This window comes from Piliocolobus tephrosceles, chromosome Y (assembly GCF_002776525.5).
Source record: "Piliocolobus tephrosceles isolate RC106 chromosome Y, ASM277652v3, whole genome shotgun sequence".
Taxonomy (NCBI): domain Eukaryota; kingdom Metazoa; phylum Chordata; class Mammalia; order Primates; family Cercopithecidae; genus Piliocolobus; species Piliocolobus tephrosceles.
The window spans coordinates 15,581,080-15,598,597 of NC_045456.1; positions in this window are offsets into that span (position 1 = coordinate 15,581,080).

A 17,518-nucleotide genomic window follows, 5' to 3' on the forward strand; every position below is an offset into this window, starting at 1 on the left:
GTCACTCGGTTATCATTGTCCTCCATCCAGGATCAAGACAAAATAAGTGCCAGAGAAAGATGTCCTATAGAGATTCTCACAATGTACTAGTTACACATAAACAAATTAGTTACTGGAGCACACATTCCTACCTTTTAGAAAGAGAAGATTTGTTAATAGGAGTTGAGAGTGAAGAAAATCAATTCTTGTTGAACTGATAAATGTCCCTTCTAGATAGTTGACATTTCCATTAAAGCATAAAGTTGCCATTTTTCTTTATCTGTCAGCTACTTATTTCCTGCATGAGCTATTCTTACTTTTTAAATTATATCTTTTGGTCATTTGCCAAGTGCTTGGCTTCTGGGTACACAAGGAATAAATTATTCAGTAAAAAACATCTCAGATCCTTGCACCTATTTTTGATCAGGTACACCTGTAAATCTTAAAAAGCCTATAAAGAAATACCTAACTAGTACATTGGACACAAGACACAAAAAAAACTCACATATTACAATAGTAACTGAAGTACTAAATGTTTACTCAACTTAGAAAATTGCAATCTTTAGGGGGAAAAATCCTTTAACAAAGGCTTAAAATTCTACTAGGTGGTAACCACTGTTAGTACACACATGCATTTCCCTCTTCATATTTGGGAAACTGATGGTCATGTTTCCTTTTTAGGGTGGGAGAAGGAATTCTCCATTAAGAGAAAGGAAGGAAAACATAGGAAAAATAACCATTCTTTGAAGGCTTCTATTGTCCATATCATGAGGAAGAGCTTGTAGTTCTTAGATGCACAAACGTGCTTTAGATGTTGTTCTGTAGGATCCTGGGCGGGGTCACCTGTTTCACGATAGCTGTGTCCTCAGACCCAGTGTAGGAGAAAGGTAAAAGATGTTGACTGGATAATGTGTTACATTGCTAATTCATACCTCTCTGAGCCTCTCTTGAAGCCACTACAGGGAAAATTCCTCCATCTTTTCTTCGTTCTGTCACTTGCATATTGGGAGCCTTTCCTGCTGCCCTTGTTATGTTGCTTTGGTTTGTTTTACAGCATGAATTTTTTCTATTACATATGTCTGTATTTCCAGGGTCTAGCACACGACTGTGGTCAATAAATATCAAATGAATGAATGAATGCATGAATGAGTGAACACAAGTTTCACATGTCCTTCACAGCCTTTTCTCATTGAAGTAATGCTTGTTCTTTGCCTCTTCAAAAGAGGTGCAACTCATTGAGAATAGGGTTGCCAAGTGCTGCAAAACTAAGCATAGTCTTACAAAACTAAACATAGATGTGCCATATGATCTAACAATTGCACTCTTTGGTAATTACCCAAAAGATTTGAAAACTTATTTCCACACAAAAACTTGTATGTCAATGTTGAAGCAGCTTTATCTATCATTACCAAAATTTAGAAGCAACTAAGATGTCCTTCAATGGGCGAGTGCCTAAACAAATTGTGGTACATTCATACAATGGAATACCATTCAGCAATTGTAAGAAATGATCTAGCAAGCCACGAAATGGTCAGAAGGAACCTGAAATGCATATTGCCAAAAGAAAAAAGCCAATCTGAAAAGGCTGCATGCTGTATGATTCCTGCTGTATAGATGACATTATGGAAAAGGCAAAAGTATGGTGACAGTAAGATGACTAATGTTTACAGGGGTTGGGAGCAGGAAAGGATTAATTGGTGGCACGCAGATGATTTTTCAGGGCAGTCCAAATACAGTGTGATACTATAAAGGTGGATACTCATCATTATACATTCGTCAATGTGAACACTAATGTAAACTATGGACTTTAGGTTATAACGGTGTATCAGTATTGGCTCATCAATGGTAACAAACGTACCAGTCTGATGTGGAATATTGAAAGTGTGCATGTGGGTTTGTTGAGGAAGGCGATAACAGAGAACCTTATGTACTTACTGTTCAATTTTGCTGTGAATCTAAACCCATTCTAAAAAATAAAATCCACCCAAAAATTACGAGGTACCCAAATAAATGTGAATTTCAGATATACAATAAATACTTCTTTAGTGTAAGTGTGTCCCACGCAGTCTCTGGGACATGATTATACAAAAAAGTTTCATTGTTTACCTGAAATTCACATTAAACTGAGAGTTCTCTATTTTATCTGGCAGCAGTACTTGAGAGAAGACATCTGATCTTATTACAGCTTCTTGGTGTTCACCACAGTGACAGGGGAGGTGTTGGGGACTTGGTCTTAGCTTCTTGGAGAGCTGCATCGGATGACTTCAGGAGTACTTCTTCCAGCTCAAGACACCACACTATTGAAAAAACCTGGATAAACTGAACACACTTTGAGGAGAGTGATGAGAACGATGATTCAAAACCAAGTTTCAGGATGTGTGGTTGAAGAACTGAGGTTATTTAATCTGGAGAAGGGATGGTCCAGGAGCAATGGGAAAGTTGTTGCTAAAGCATCTTTTTCATAAAGATTCATAAAGTCATCGTCTAAAGCTCCAAGTGGATAACATCAGTGCCAATGAGTGAAGGCCACAGCAAAGCCTCTTTCAGCTGGCTGGTAGGATTCTTTTCTAATAGCAAAAGTCATTCAATGATGGAAGGGGCTGCTTTGAAAGGTGGTGCCTTTCTCTATCCTGGGGGTATTTGTACATAAGCTGGGTGATCCCATGGCAAGGGTGCTGATGTGAGCCTTACCATATGAATGTGTAGACTGACTGGTGACACGTGTGTGCGTGCATGCACACAAAAGAACTTTAACATAGTACTAACCTTTTCATTCATTTTTATTGAGATATTGCACATGGTCCAAAATTCACCACTTTATAACTATTCACTAGTTTTTAGTATATTCACAAGGATGTACAAGTATCACCATCACCACTATTTAATTCCAGAACATCTCTGTCACCTCGAAAAGAAAGCCCATTAATAATCACCCTCCAATCTTCCCTTCTCCCAGCCCCTGGCAACCACCAATCTTTGGATTCTATCTCTGTGGATTTAGGACTGGTAAATATTTAAAGTCTCCTTGAACTTGGGATTCTCTGTTTCTATAGTGGCCCTTGGATTCTACCACCCAAACACAAGCAGGTCATTCCCAGAGACAAAGGAATCTCAGCATACTGGAATCAATGTTAAACTCGGACCCTCAAGAAGTCAGAATACACCATCTTTAAATCCCACATTCTTATGGTGGCACTGTCTGTTCAAATAATAGATTTTTTTTTTCGTTCCATGTAAACATGCACTGGTGAGCCTGAGACTTAAAGGAAATGCCATGAAGTCAAAATAGTGAAAACTACATTTTACTTTGTCAACCTAAATAACAGAATCTCTCCAAAAGAAAAGATGTTTATTTGTGAACAGAGCGTTGCAATGGAAACACACATGCCATAGTAAACTGTACGCATATTCAGGGAGGTAAAAGAAGACAAAGGTTTTTAAAGGGAAAAATGAGGAGGATGATGTAATTGTTTTGAAATAATTATCTTTGGCTACAAAAATCAGTAACAAAGGTGACACCAGTCCGAGTTTGAACAGGGAGTTGTTTGGCAGATGTCCTTATAGAAGTATTTTTTGTGTAAGGTTGTGATGACATTTGTGCAAGATTGTGGTTTTTGCAGCCCTTTTGTGATAGTTTTTGTTATCAGACCTACAAGCATACGAACCATCTCTCCATGGTTTTCCCTGGTTCTGTTTGCCAGGATTTTCTTAACGTTAGTGATCCCCATTCCATTCTCACAACTTTCACAAATTGTAGCCTCGTTTGTGTCTACAATAAACCTTCTTTTTTTTTTCTTTCCGAGTATTCTGCAGTTACAAATGGGGTAAAGTTGCTCCTTAGGGTTTTTAAATTTTCATTTCTTTCTTTCCTTAGTAACTTGTGATTCTGAAGAGAGGAACTAGGAAATTACAACCTTGTTTGCAATAAAACTCGACATAGCGTGATTAGAAAAACTGTCCTTGGGCAAAACAGTGATGAAGACATGAATGGGTTCTCTCTTGTTCCATCAGGACAGCTGGTAAACTCCCACACCTTTGCTTCTAGGCTTTCTTTTGGTGGGGCATGAAAAGTTCAGCTCCAATAAATCATCATCTAGCCTCAGACATTTATGATCAGATATGTTTTATGAGAGGAGCATATTCAGGATTGGATGAAGACATCTGCTTTTTATTCTCAATGTATCACATCTGGGTTATACTTTGCAAAAGTATAGAAATGTTATCATTAAAAACGAATTTGAGTTCAAGTGTGGCAAGAGCCACAGCTGAAAACATGACAGGTTGACAGTCGGCTGAGAAAGGTAGGCCTTTTATTTATTTATTTTAAAGCTATGGCTAGGAGAGGGCTTAGGGGCTAAAGGAAAATACTCTACAGTGAGACTTGAACACTTTACATAACCGTGATCCTGCTCCCGGGTCTGCTCAGGGGACTTTATGGGTATTTGGAGTCAGGGGGATGTTCACATGCTGTAGATGTGTAAGGAAGGCTCTCTTTGATGAAATACAGTGTGGTATTGACTTGATGAGCCCACTCTTTTTTCTTAAGGAAATGCCTTTGTATTCAGTGTATTTGAGGACAAGTAGTGACTCATAAACCTGGAGCAATATGAGGATGTAATAGAATCAACCCCTTTACCTCATACATTCCTAGTGAATGCTCCACAAGAGTTCTGGGGCTTCTCAGGGAAGGAAGCCATCCTCACAGGGTTCCCAAGAATTCCGGACAGAAATAGAGTCATCATTCAGCATTCCTCAGACTGCCCTTGCACCCACTTCCTTGTAACCACAAGTCCCGTAGCAGTAGATCCTGACCATTTGCACCCCCGTTGTTCCCATTGAAAGGATCTCTGATGTTAGAATCACAGGCTTCTGTTGAAGAACTGCTTCAGCAGATCCTGAATTCCAGTGAAACAGCTGACGCCAACCAGTTTGAAGACCCCCAGAGAGGAACCCAATCAGCATGAGAACACAGCTTCTTCATCAACCTGGCCCATGACTTCACCCTGCACTCTTCTACCAATCAGTGATCTCCACGCTTCAGCCCACTCCAAAGCCCGTGAAGCCCCTAGCCCCAAATTCCTTGGAGAGATGGATTTAAGGTTTCCTCTCATCTCCTCATTTGGCAGCTCCATGATTAAACCTCTTTCTCTGCTGCAACCCGGTGTCTCGGGGCAGTGACTTGCCACATGCATGGTGCAATGGAGTTACTACGATTATAGGAGAACCTTGACCTACAGAAATGTGGAAAATGTTTACCAACCATTTAGGAATAGCAAAAGGGACTTGTGGCCACATCACTGGGAGGAGGTCCTGTACAACCGTGTCCTCCCAAGTTGGCCTGGCAGCAAAGCATCCTTGCAGGCACTGGGGTCGGTTAACAGAGGAGGATGCGGAAGCATAGGTGAAACCAAGCCAAGTGGCCATACCTCCCCTAAACAGCAGTGTGGCAGCCCCTGCTAGCTTTGCTTGCCACTACCTCATGGATTTGGTCAGTAAGGAGGTGATGAGCCAAGATGGATTCTGAGAGTGTATGACTTACACAGACAACAAAAGTATAGTCAGTATGGTGCCAGCTCCCCAAGGCTCAAGTCCCACCTGGCAATACCAAATCAGGGGGGGCAGGTGACAGATGCCGTGAGCTAGGGGTAGCCCCTCTGCTGAGGTCCTATCTCTAACCTACAGCTAGGCAGCTTTATAGAGACGCACAGAAGGCTGAAGCTGTGTCCCTAAAGGGGCAAGATGTAGAAGAGCCTGTATTCCTCTCAAAGTAGAGAGATAGATGGAGAAGTGGCCGAGAGCCTGTCTTCCCAAGGTGGAGCTGGGGAAATGCCTTTTAGCTGCTCCTTACCAGGTTATCTTCTCTGGTTCCAGAAGAAATTGCAGGGTATCCTACCATGACATGGGGCAGAATGTGGTCAACCTTTGCCTGTGTGGCCCATTTGGTGTTGGGCATGGTGGCACCTTTTGGCCTATGAACAACTGATCAGTGCCAGAGGAGGGAATCTGTGCCTCGAAAACCCATGCTACACAGCCTGAGTCCTCTTTGATCCAGCAGAAGCTCTTGCAATGGTAGTCCAACAAGCAACCTGTGAAGCCAGACTTTGGAAGGGCCAGTTTAAGATCACGTGGGGTTGTATGCTAATGAAATTATGGAGCACAAGTCATTATTGAATCTTGATTCTCTTAGCTACTCATTCAAGCCTGCTGATTATACCCTGGGCAATAGGATAGAATCATCCAAGTTTGTCTTCTGTGTCCTCCGTCTTCTGCTCTGTAGTCCTGTGTGCAAGATGGCACAATAATCCAAGTTTGTCTCTGTCCCTGCTCTGTAGTCTTGCATCTGTTTCACTGTTTGTCCATTAAACACCAGGACCTTTAAGAAGTAGGCCCAAAACCTTATGGGAATGACTTTCCCCACAGAGGTCTGAGTTCTGAGTGCTTCTTTGTCTCTATTGAACATCAATCACCGTTGCCTGTTCCAAGACACTTTTGAGAAGCCAATAACAAGAGATGTGGTTACAGCAGGTTTGCCTGCCCAGGTATCCTGAGAACTCCCTGGAAATTCCCCCGTCTTATGATTCACAGCATGTCTGTCTGCACGACACCTTCATCCTTAGCATTTTTGTGTTGCAAACCAGGGAGATCTTTCTTAATTCAAGTGCTCATGGGTTGCCAGAATTCTTGTGCTATCTTGTATTGTAATGTGTAACATATGGCCATCCTGTGCATACTGTTTTAATACTTTCAGCCCACTCTTTTCATCATTAAATAAGCATTTATCGGGTAACTGTTACATTCCAGGCGTTGAACTGAATGATAAGGACACAGAGATAAATTTAATGTGTCTCTTTGTATCATTAAAAGCTCATGATAAATTACTTTGCCATATACAACTGCTATTATGCTGTACATCAGATTATAGCTCTTGTCCACACGTGGTGATTGATGATGCAGCTAGCTCTCTTCCAATAATGAAGAAAACCTATAAAATGAGAGTACTTCTGCTGAACTTATTGAGCTGCAAAATTATTTGGTTTTATTATGTGGTGGGACAAGAACTTAATGCCCATTGTGTTGATTTGCTATCTCTGACCTGACTTTCCAGACAACTTAAAAACCAGAAGAAATATAAAAATCTTTCAAGATCTGCCAGGAAAACTACTCTGAGTATTTAAAAGAGGAAATGCAATTCAGGAAGTGATGAAAGAGCAAACTCCAGAAGCTACTAAGACCCCTAGAGGGAGGATCCTAGGTGGGAAGAAGTTACTAGCAAGCTCAAGGTGGCACCACCTGGTGGAAGCTGAAACCCAAACAGGCATATCCAGAGATGCTGGAAATGCACAAAGGACACGAACACCCGGAGACACCTGCCACTGCCTCCCATTGGCCCAACCAGCTGGGTGCCTGCTTGGAAGAGAGCCTGAGGCCAGAGCTTGAAGGTGTTGCCCAGGAACAGTGAGGGCAGGTACAAGGAAAGTAGCAGATGAACAGAGATGTGTGCTCTCACAGGGACATAATAAACAATAAGCATTAAATATTACTTATAATAAGATTTTATGCTATTTTGATATTTTACATAATGATACCTTCATTCTACATTTGTTGTTGTTGTTGTTGTTGAGTCCCATGGCAGGAAGGAAAACTAAAGCCAGAGCAAGAAGAGCCAGCATGTCCAGGATGAGGGTCAGTTTCCAGGTTGAAAGATTTAGGTCAGGGGGAGGTTTTACTAAGGTTTCATTGGAGCAAGTTTTCAACAGCGGTAAGGTGTTAGTTGTGCAAAACTTCCCCCCGGTGTTTTTCAGGCAGAGGAAACAATAAGAACACATATCCTAAAGGGAAGTAGGCTAGAAATGTTCCAAAATTTGCAATAAAACAGAAAGAAAAGCATGCAAACTGAGAGCAGAATCACTTAAAGCCAGAAAGGAGAGGATGCCCCGGACTCCACACTAAGGATAGAAGCAGGCAGCTGAAAAGTAGACTCTTCCTTCAGTCGGGCCCTAAGTGTGTAAATCACATCAAAGCAACAACAAGATGCATTTATTATAAAATAGTATTTGATCTGTAAACGTGAATAATTCATTCATTATTCAGTAAAGACTTAATGAATGTTTGTTGTGTGTCAATAGTGGCAAATTTGGTAGACAAAGCCCTGCCTCCATGGAGCTTATATTCTAGTCGGAGAGATACAGAACACTCAAGTAAATAAAATAAGCAAGTGAATGTAAAAATAAATAATACAACTTGAGGGAGAGGGAAGCGTTAGGAAGAAAACTGAAGGGGAATAAGGGTTTAGTGAGTGATGGGGTAGAGGGTATATATAGATGGAGAAATCAGAGGGTCTTCACATAAACACCTTTCTCAGCTTATGATAATCCATTTTATTTTAAAATTTATTTTCATCAATATATAATAGGTGTACATATATGTGATAATGCAATGCATCCACTTATATATTTTATTGCTATACAATGGCTATTATGTAACTTTTCTATATTATCTATTTTTGATTTTAGTTATATAGAGCTAGAAATAAAAATCTACTTAAATACTGTATTTTAAGTATTGTTTAATCCCATTCAACATGCACATTGATACTCATCAAGGCTATGTCTGTTTCTGTAAGATGTTGTAGAAGTGTTTTGCTCTTGGTGAAGAATGAGGCGGTGATGTTTGAGCAGAGACTGGAGGACCTAGGAAGATTGGTGTGAAAATGTCTTTGGCATAGGGAAGAGCATTTGCTCATCTTCTGAAGAAGGCATAAGCTTCAGTGCAGCAAGAAATTCCACTGGGGCTAGAGTGGGCAGAGGAGTGGGTGAGACCAGATCCAAGAAGGGCAATGCAGATGAGAAAGGGGTGAGCAGGCCAGGCAGAAGAGGTTGGTTCTCATCTCCGAAGGAAGGGATATCACGAGGGGGTGGAGGACAGGGTAGGCCGTCGTGTTTTGTACTTTACAAGCTCACTCTCAGCAGAGCATGGTGGCCTGTACCTGCAGTCCCAGTACTTTGGGAGGCTGAAGTGGGAGGATGACTTGAGCCCAGGAGTTCAGCTCCATCCTGGATGATGTAGCGAGATCCCATCTCTAAAATTAAAAAGTAAAAAATAAAAAAAGCTGCCGCTGGCCAACATTGGCAAATAGTGTAGACGGCAAGTGTGGAAGGAAGGGGTGCCTTAAGTGATGATGGAAGGACAAATGGAAAACAAATAAAGCACATAAAATATGAGCATATATTTATAAGATATAATGCAATATTTAGTTATTCTTAAAAAATACAACATACAGAAAAAAAAAAAACTACACACACACCTGTTTGTTAAAATGTCCTATCAATTTATGGCGGCAAAAATAGTGAATAGCGTTGTAAGAGCAGAGCTTGTTAATGTAGCAACATTGGTCAAGGTCAAAAAACTAAACATATTCTAAGCCATCTACTGCACTTCATAAATACTATAAAGACAGATCTCACATTTTGCAGTTATAAGCTGCACATTATAGTAATCTCATAAAAAGCACCACGCACTTTATCTTATTCATTCCTAGTGGATCATGTTAATGTGCGTGCTAGTCTTAGAAACCCAGCTAGTAATAATCTATCAACGTCTTTATGTCACCGGTTTTATGACTTCATTAGAAACCAAAAATCTCTTTTTTACTGACATTTCATGTTTACTAGACTGGTCATTTAGCATGAAAAATAAAAATCAATACAGTTAGTCAATGTAATTTTAAAGTCTGAGATGATGGTTCTAGAATTGCTTTTAATATATCTCCTAGAAATCCTGTAATACTGGAAATAAATATTGGTCACACACATTTAGAATGTAGAAAGAAAACTCAGCCTGGTTGTAACTCGGCATGGCAGGAGTCGTGACCTTGACTGGGTGCAGCAGAGTTGAGGAGCGTTTCAGCACCTTAGTAGAAATCATGGACTCAGTTTAAGGATCTTGAAAGCAATTGACCATTTAATTCATTTTCTTAGCTTTACTCTACAGAGCTATTTGTTCCATTCTTCATCCAAAATGCGGTTTTAACATCACATGAGAAAAAGGTGGGTTCTTTTCTCTCATGTTCTCTTTTGTCTTCACGAAAAGAACGAGTATAGGCAAATTAGCTGGTCCGCAGAACAAAGCAAACCAAGTGCCAGTTTGAAAGAGACCTATGCTGAGTGCATGCTACCATGTCTCACGCTTATGCACACAGAATAAGGATTGGGGTGCTTCAACCTCATAACCAAGTTATGAGTTGTGAGCTAGAGCTGCCTATTTCACAAGACCTATATTTATTTATTTATTTATTTATTTATTTATTTATTTATTTATTTATTTATCTATTTATTTTTTATTTTATTTTATTTTTTGAGACATGGTCTCTGTTGCTCAGGCTGAAGTGCAGTGGTGTGATCATAGCTCACTGTAGCCTCAACCTCCTGTGCTGACAAGATCTTCTCACATCAGTTTTGTGAGTATCTGGGACCACAGGCACCTGCCACTATGCCCAGCCAATCTTTGTATTTTTTTTGTAGAGACTTCGTTGCCCAGGCTGGTCTCAAACTCCTGGGCTCAGGTGATCCTCCCACCTCAGCTTCTGAAAGCACGGGTATTACAGGCCTGAGCCACCGTGACTGGCCGAAACACCTGCTGTTTACATATATTAACATCATTGAAATTAAAGTGTATCTCACAGCATAATCAACAGTGTCTTATAGTCACTCTTGGCCAGACAGCAAGCAGGATGGTCATCTTTACCTGCACATGCATGTGCTGGGCCTGGCCATAGTCAGTTCAAATGAGTTTTGTGAGCTGTTGTTCCTACATGTGGCAATTCTGTATGCCCAGCAGATGCCACTGACAGCAGAAGGAATTGTCATCTCTCTGAAAATCAAAGAAATCTATTTCAAACTATGGGAAGCTATTGTAGCTGACCCAAGCATCTCCCAGAGCTGTCGTGAAGGCCTCAGACTTCAATTTGTAAGAAACGTCAGGCTGATTTCTAATACACAGTTCCTAACTTCCAGGGGTAGTTGATTGAATTGATGAGGAAAACAAAAACAAAACAAAACAAAACAAAAAAATACTATGTGTTTAATCACACAAGCAAGCCTCTGCAGATCACTTGAAAGCAGAAATAAAAGTGCTGAGGAGAGGTACTGTCTACCCCCACATTTCCCTCCCTACCTCAACCTCCAGCCAACCTCAGCTGCTTTAGACAGGAAGGCTAGGGCTAAGGTCTCTCTGCCACCAGGCTGAATTGAATACCATGTGCATTTCTGCAATTGTGCTGGAGAACTTTCTGCAGAGAAGTGATTCAAATTATTACGGCTTTGTTGAATACAGGCTCCCAAGTCACCATCCTACCGGGTTCTGTGCGGTGAGTGAACATTCAAGTTCAGCTAATTTTGGGGAATAAAGTTCCTTATGACATGTTGAATGCCCTTGTGTGGGTGGGGCCTTTTGGAGGCAATTCAGCACACTATTCATGTTGCTTCTACTTGTGAATAAGTATTAGAAACTGATGCATTGTAGTCTGTTTCTTGTCCTGTGATTGTCAGGACAGGGGCAGGGGCAGGGGCAGGGACTTCCAATCGTGGAGAACCATAGGTACAGAATTGCTAGTGTTTTGGGGGCCCCACAACACTGACGTCCCTTTAGAGCTATGATCTCTATGACTGGCGATTTGCCAAGTGGAGCCTCTGGCAGAGGAAGGCAGCCTCCACCCAGGGGCCTCCTGGGGTCGTGGATTCATGCCTCCCCTAATGTACCTGTCAGGTACAGCCCTTTGCAAGGCAGCACTTAGCTTGCTACAGGGCTCTTCTCAAAGCTGAACACCTGAGCTGTGGAGGTCTTCTTGTTGGGCCCCCAAAACAGTAATAGAAGAATTTTGAAGAAGGCAGCTCACCTGGCTTCAGGGCATCTCAGCTTTGCATTTTGGCAGTTATTTCTTTTTGGGAAACTGTATTTGCTCCACTCCCACTCGTTGAATTGGGCCTTTGGTTCCCCAAGGTTCCCCTAAGTACCAGGGCCTACTTCACAGATGGTTTGCCTAAGATGAAACCCAATAGGATCCACTGTGTTGCCATGGATGTTCAACTTCAGCAACGTCCAGGCAAAACCTGGAGTGGGGAGAACTCGGGTCCATTTTCCCAGCTCTGCCCAAGACTCTGTTGATGAACCTTGTTTTATTTCACGGACTTGAAGGGGCTTCTCAGTTGGAAAATTCATACATCACAGCAGCTGACTGGGCCTGTGACATGCCACTGCAGATAACCCCTTCAAGGGCTCTATTCTGATGAGGCTACCTGGAATAAATCTATCCCTCAGATTACCCCACTCCTAATGGGGCCAGCGATGACCTCAGACCTGAGGTCCCATTTGGGGGCTACTGAAGGTGCCCCCTCCTTGTTCAACATTCATTACTTTAGAACTTATTCAACACAGTGCCAGGAATGTTTGTCAAATCACTCAAAATGGCATGCTGGTGACAATATGATCCCTGCAGAGCATGAAGAGGACTGCAAGTTCAACACTGAAAAAAATCTTCTTAACATTTTTAGTCACAAATGTTCATAAGTTTGTTTAAAACAGGAGCTCATGCAATAGAAAACGCAAACTGCATAGTCAGAAATAAAGTGTGGAGTGATGGTGATAACCCTGGCTGTTAATAAGTAACCTTCAAGAGGGTGGAGACTTTATGTAGCCTGCTATTATATCACCCTGTCTAGACCAGGGCTTGGAACATAGAAAGAGGCTCAGAGAGTTACTGAGTGAGTAAATAATATTGAACTTGCTGCCAGAGGTGAAACACAAAATCACTTGGAGAGGGGAGATCAAATTAGAAACAAAGCTATTTTTTTTTTTTTTTTTGAGATGGAGTCTCGCTCTGTCGCCCGGGCTGGAGTGCAGTGGCCGGATCTCAGCTCACTGCAAGCTCCGCCTCCCGGGTTTACGCCGTTCTCCTGCCTCAGCCTCCCGAGTAGCTAGGACTACAGGCGCCAGCCACCTTGCCCGGCTAGCTTTTTGTATTTTTTAGTATAGACGGGGTTTCACTGTGTTAGCCAGGATGGTCTCGAACTCCTGACCTCGTGATCCGCCCGTCTCGGCCTCCCAAAGTGCTGGGATTACAGGCTTGAGCCACCGCGCCCGGCCAGAATCAAAGCTATTTAAGCTTACTTTTCTTCCACCATGAAGAGAAAAAGGAGAATAAGAGCAAACAAATGGAGCAAAATAAATGCTTCTCATTGTTCTTCCTGTGGACACCTTTGATAGCTGATAGACGATAAACTGTCAGTAAATTGCAGCTTATTGGGCGGGAGCTCTCTGGTGCTATTTCCAGCCTTCCTCTAGTTAGAGAGAGGAAGACCAAAAGGTTTTCATCTCTGTAAGAAGTTCCGTTGAGACTATTTAAATCAGAACTGCAAGAAGGCAGGGTTTGGGTGGGGCGTGGAGTAGTGGAACAGTAGAAGAAATGGAAAACATCCACATTGGTTAACTTTTCATTTGAAACATCACCCAAAAGGTTTTGAATGAAACATTCTGTGCTATGGGTTGTTTAACATCTTTTTAAAAATATTGTGTCATGTGTTGTGTGTGTGTCTGTGTGCATACGTGTGTGTGTGTGTGTGTGTTGTGTTCGTGTCTGTGTGTGTCTCTATGTGGGTGTTGTTATATAATGCTGTTTTAGTTGAAAGATGTGTTTATTTATTTGGTTGGTTCTCCTAGAACTAACAAATGATTTGAAAAACGTGGGATTGGTTATGTCAGTGGTTCTCAACTGGGGAGCAGGGCGATTTTGCCCCACCAGGGTCCCTTTGGCAATGTCAGAGACACTGTTGGTGTTGTAAGTGGGAAGAGGTTCTACTACCATTTAGTGGTGAAAGGCCAAGGATGTTGCTAAAAATTCCACACACAAGACAGTCTCCAAGACAAAGAGGGATCCTGTCTAAAACTGTCTAAAACGTCAATGGGATTGATGTTGAGAAACCATGAGTTTCCCATCATTTTAATTCAATTCTCAGGACTTTTCTGAAGTCTACTATTTGAATTTAGGAAAAAATATTCTTCTTGTGGATTTTCTAACCTGGGGGCATTCAAATCACCAAGGTGCTTTAAACAATACTGACACCAAAGCCACCCCAGACCAATTAAATGTGGATGTCTCGCAGTAGGGCCTAGGCCTCTGCATTTAAACATTGCTAATAGTTATTAGCATTGAACAGCACCCATTTAAATGGTATAACGCAGGCCAGGCGCAGTGGCTCACGCCTGTAATCCCAGCATTTTGGGAGGCTGAGGTGGGCCTATCACAAAGTCAGGAGATCGAGACCATCCTGGCTGACACGGTGAAACCCCATCTCGACTGAAAATACAAAAAATTAGCCGGGTTTGGTGGCGGGTGCCGGTAGTCCCAGCTACTCGGGAGGCTGAGGCAGGAGAATGGGAGCCTGTAGTCCCAGCTACCTGGGAGGCGGAGCTTGCAGTGAGCCCAGATCGCGCCACTGCACTCCAGCCTGGGCAACAAAGCAAGACATTGTCTCAAAAATAAATAAATAAATAAATAAATAAATAAATAAATAATAAAATAATAAAATAAAATAAAATAAATGATATAACCCAGGAACTCAAAACCACTCACAATTGATTTATCTTATCCACACTAAAAGTATTCACAAATAAAATGATACAGTTCTCCAACTTAAACCAGAATTTAACAGCTGTCATTACTCCATAACTTCCTATGTACTTGTTTATATTTTGTAAAAGAAGATTTTATTTCACTTAAAGAAAAATCCACATTAAAAAAGTTCCTCGTTTCAGAAAGAAAGTTTTGGAATATAATAAAAGTATTTCTGTCTATTGTTTTGACAACTTTGTGGCAACCATCAATTTCTAAGTCCATTTCTTCATAGTGAATATTTCAGTGACTCATCAGAGAGGCAAGTTAATAATAATAATAGCCGCCTTATGTAGTATTTCATGCTGTTAGTGTATGAGATTGCAAGTCTAAATCAAAGCCATTATAATTTCTCTGTAATTAGAAACCAGCACATGCCGGGCGAGGTGCTTGTAATCTCAGCACTTTGGAAGACTGAGGCAGGTGAATCACCTGAGGCTGGGAGTTCAAGACCAGCCAGCCAACATGGCAAAATCCCATCTCTACCAAAAAATCCAAAAATTAGCCAGGTGTGGTAGCACCTGCCTATAATCTCTGCTGCTCGGGAGGCTGAGGCAGGAGAATCGCTTGAACCCAGGAGGCGGAGGCTGCAGTGAGCTGAGATCACGCCACTGCACTCCAGCCTGGATGACAGAGCGAGATTGCGTCTCAAAAAACAAACAAACAAAGAACAACAACAACAAAACTCAGCACATAAAAATACCTGTGGATTGAGAATTTTAAAATAGCTTTTAGAATAATTAGCTGTGGTTTGAACTTAAACACTCTGCTTTTTTACTTGAATTCTTATTCACTTCCTTTCACCTTAATTACAGTGGTGCAAGTATTCTCTCTCTCTCTCCACTCCCATCTCTCTCTCTCTCTCCCCCCCCGTCTCTCTCCGTCTCTCCCCACCATGTGCTCAGAACTTTCCTGGAATTAGTTACTAGGTTTGAGATAGAAACAGAAGTTGACTTATCATATTACTGAATAGTCTCCCAATAGCAGTTAAAAAGAATGTTTAACAGGAGTCTCTCCTAAAACTCACCCAAATAATTGGAAAGTAAATGAGTCTTAACAGAGATAAGAGAATACAATTCAATAATAGTAGCAGAGAAAACCTCAGATGACTGACACAGGTAGAGATTTCCCACATATTACTTCCCAATATTGCATTACTTAAAATTTGCCCGAATTACCTGTCTGCATATTCCAGAGCTCACCAACCCATAGATAATAAGGAAGGACATATTATTGTAGTAACTATTTTTCTGGCTTGTGGTGCCTTTTAAAATCCTCTGAAATCTCCTTGTAGCTCTTCTTGTATACCCACACTTACTCCTATGTGATCTCATTTGGCCCATTTGATTTTGAACATTATGCATATAATGCTGATCCTGAAATCTGGGTCTCCCAGGAGAGTGAAAAGCTATAAAGAAAGGCATTCCCTCCCTGCAGACCGGCACAGTGAGCCCCACAGAAGGCCAGCCTCATTCTTACGCCTTTGTGTCCTCATAGCTTAGCTCCCACATATCAGTGAGAACATACAATGTTTGTTTTCCCATTCCCGAGTTACTTCACTTAGAATAATAGTCTCCAATCTCTTCCAGGGCACTGCAAATGCTGTTAATTCATTGTTTTTTATGGCTGCGTAGTATTCCATCATATATATATATATATATATATATATATATATATATATATATATATATATCACAGTTTTCTTATCCACTTGTTGATTGATGGGCATTTGGGTTAGTTCCACAATTTTGCAGTTGCGAATGGTGCTGCTATAAACGTGTGTCCAAGTGTCTTTTTCGAATAATGACTTCTTTTCCTCTAGGTAGGCACCCAGTAGCAGGATCGCTGGATCAAATGGAAGTTCTACTTTTAGTTTTTTAATGAATCTCCACACTGTTTTCCATAGCAGCTGCACTAGTTTACATTCCCATCAGCAGTGTAGAAGTGTTCCCTGTTCACTGCATCCACGCCAAAGACTGGAAACTTGGGGAGAAGAGCGGGATGGGGGCGAGAGAGAGAAAAAAACTACAAACATGGTGCCGTGTACATGCTCAAGTGATGGGTGCACCAAAATCCCACTAATCACCACTAAAGAACTTACTTATGTAACCAAATACAACCTGTACCCCGGTAACTTATGGAAAGATAAAAATAATAATAAAAAAAAGAAGACCAGTGTCATTGCAAGCATGGGTTGTTTAAACCACGGAGTTCTCATCTTCTCCTCATGTGTCAGTTCCCTGTCTTGGACTCTTTACCTTCTCATTTTTTCTGACAATGACATATTGTTTCACTAGGTACTTGAGACAGCTCCACAAAAGTCTAGGACTGTTTCATCCCCAAGGCTAACACTTTTCAGTCATCTGAACGCTACCTTTTGGTTCCTTATTATTCCTAAGAATAACACTCGATTACTAAGCCTTATTCTTCTCTGACTTTCCATCCAGAAAGAAAAGAAAAGAAAACAAACAAACCATTGCTTTCTGACCCATTGTTTTAACAAATGATGCATTTAATATTGCAACAGAAGCTTAGGACCCTGTGTCGCTGCTTAAGTGAACATGTAGTGTCTGGCACTGTTATTTTGACTTCATTATATTTTTAAATTTCAGAAACACTGAGTTAGATAAATTATAACTCCTGGTCCATGACATCTGCAGCATTATTCCAGGTATAGCCAATTTTACCTATTTAGCTAGCTATTTAATTAGGTATTGTTAATAGCATAATGGACACCAGAAAATCCCACTGCCACTAACAAAAGCTAGGACTTATACAATCAACAAATCCTCCTGTTTTATTCACTATTATCTTATAGCCTATGCCTAAGATGATCTCTTCTTCCCTTCTTATATAAATTTATTCCATATAGCC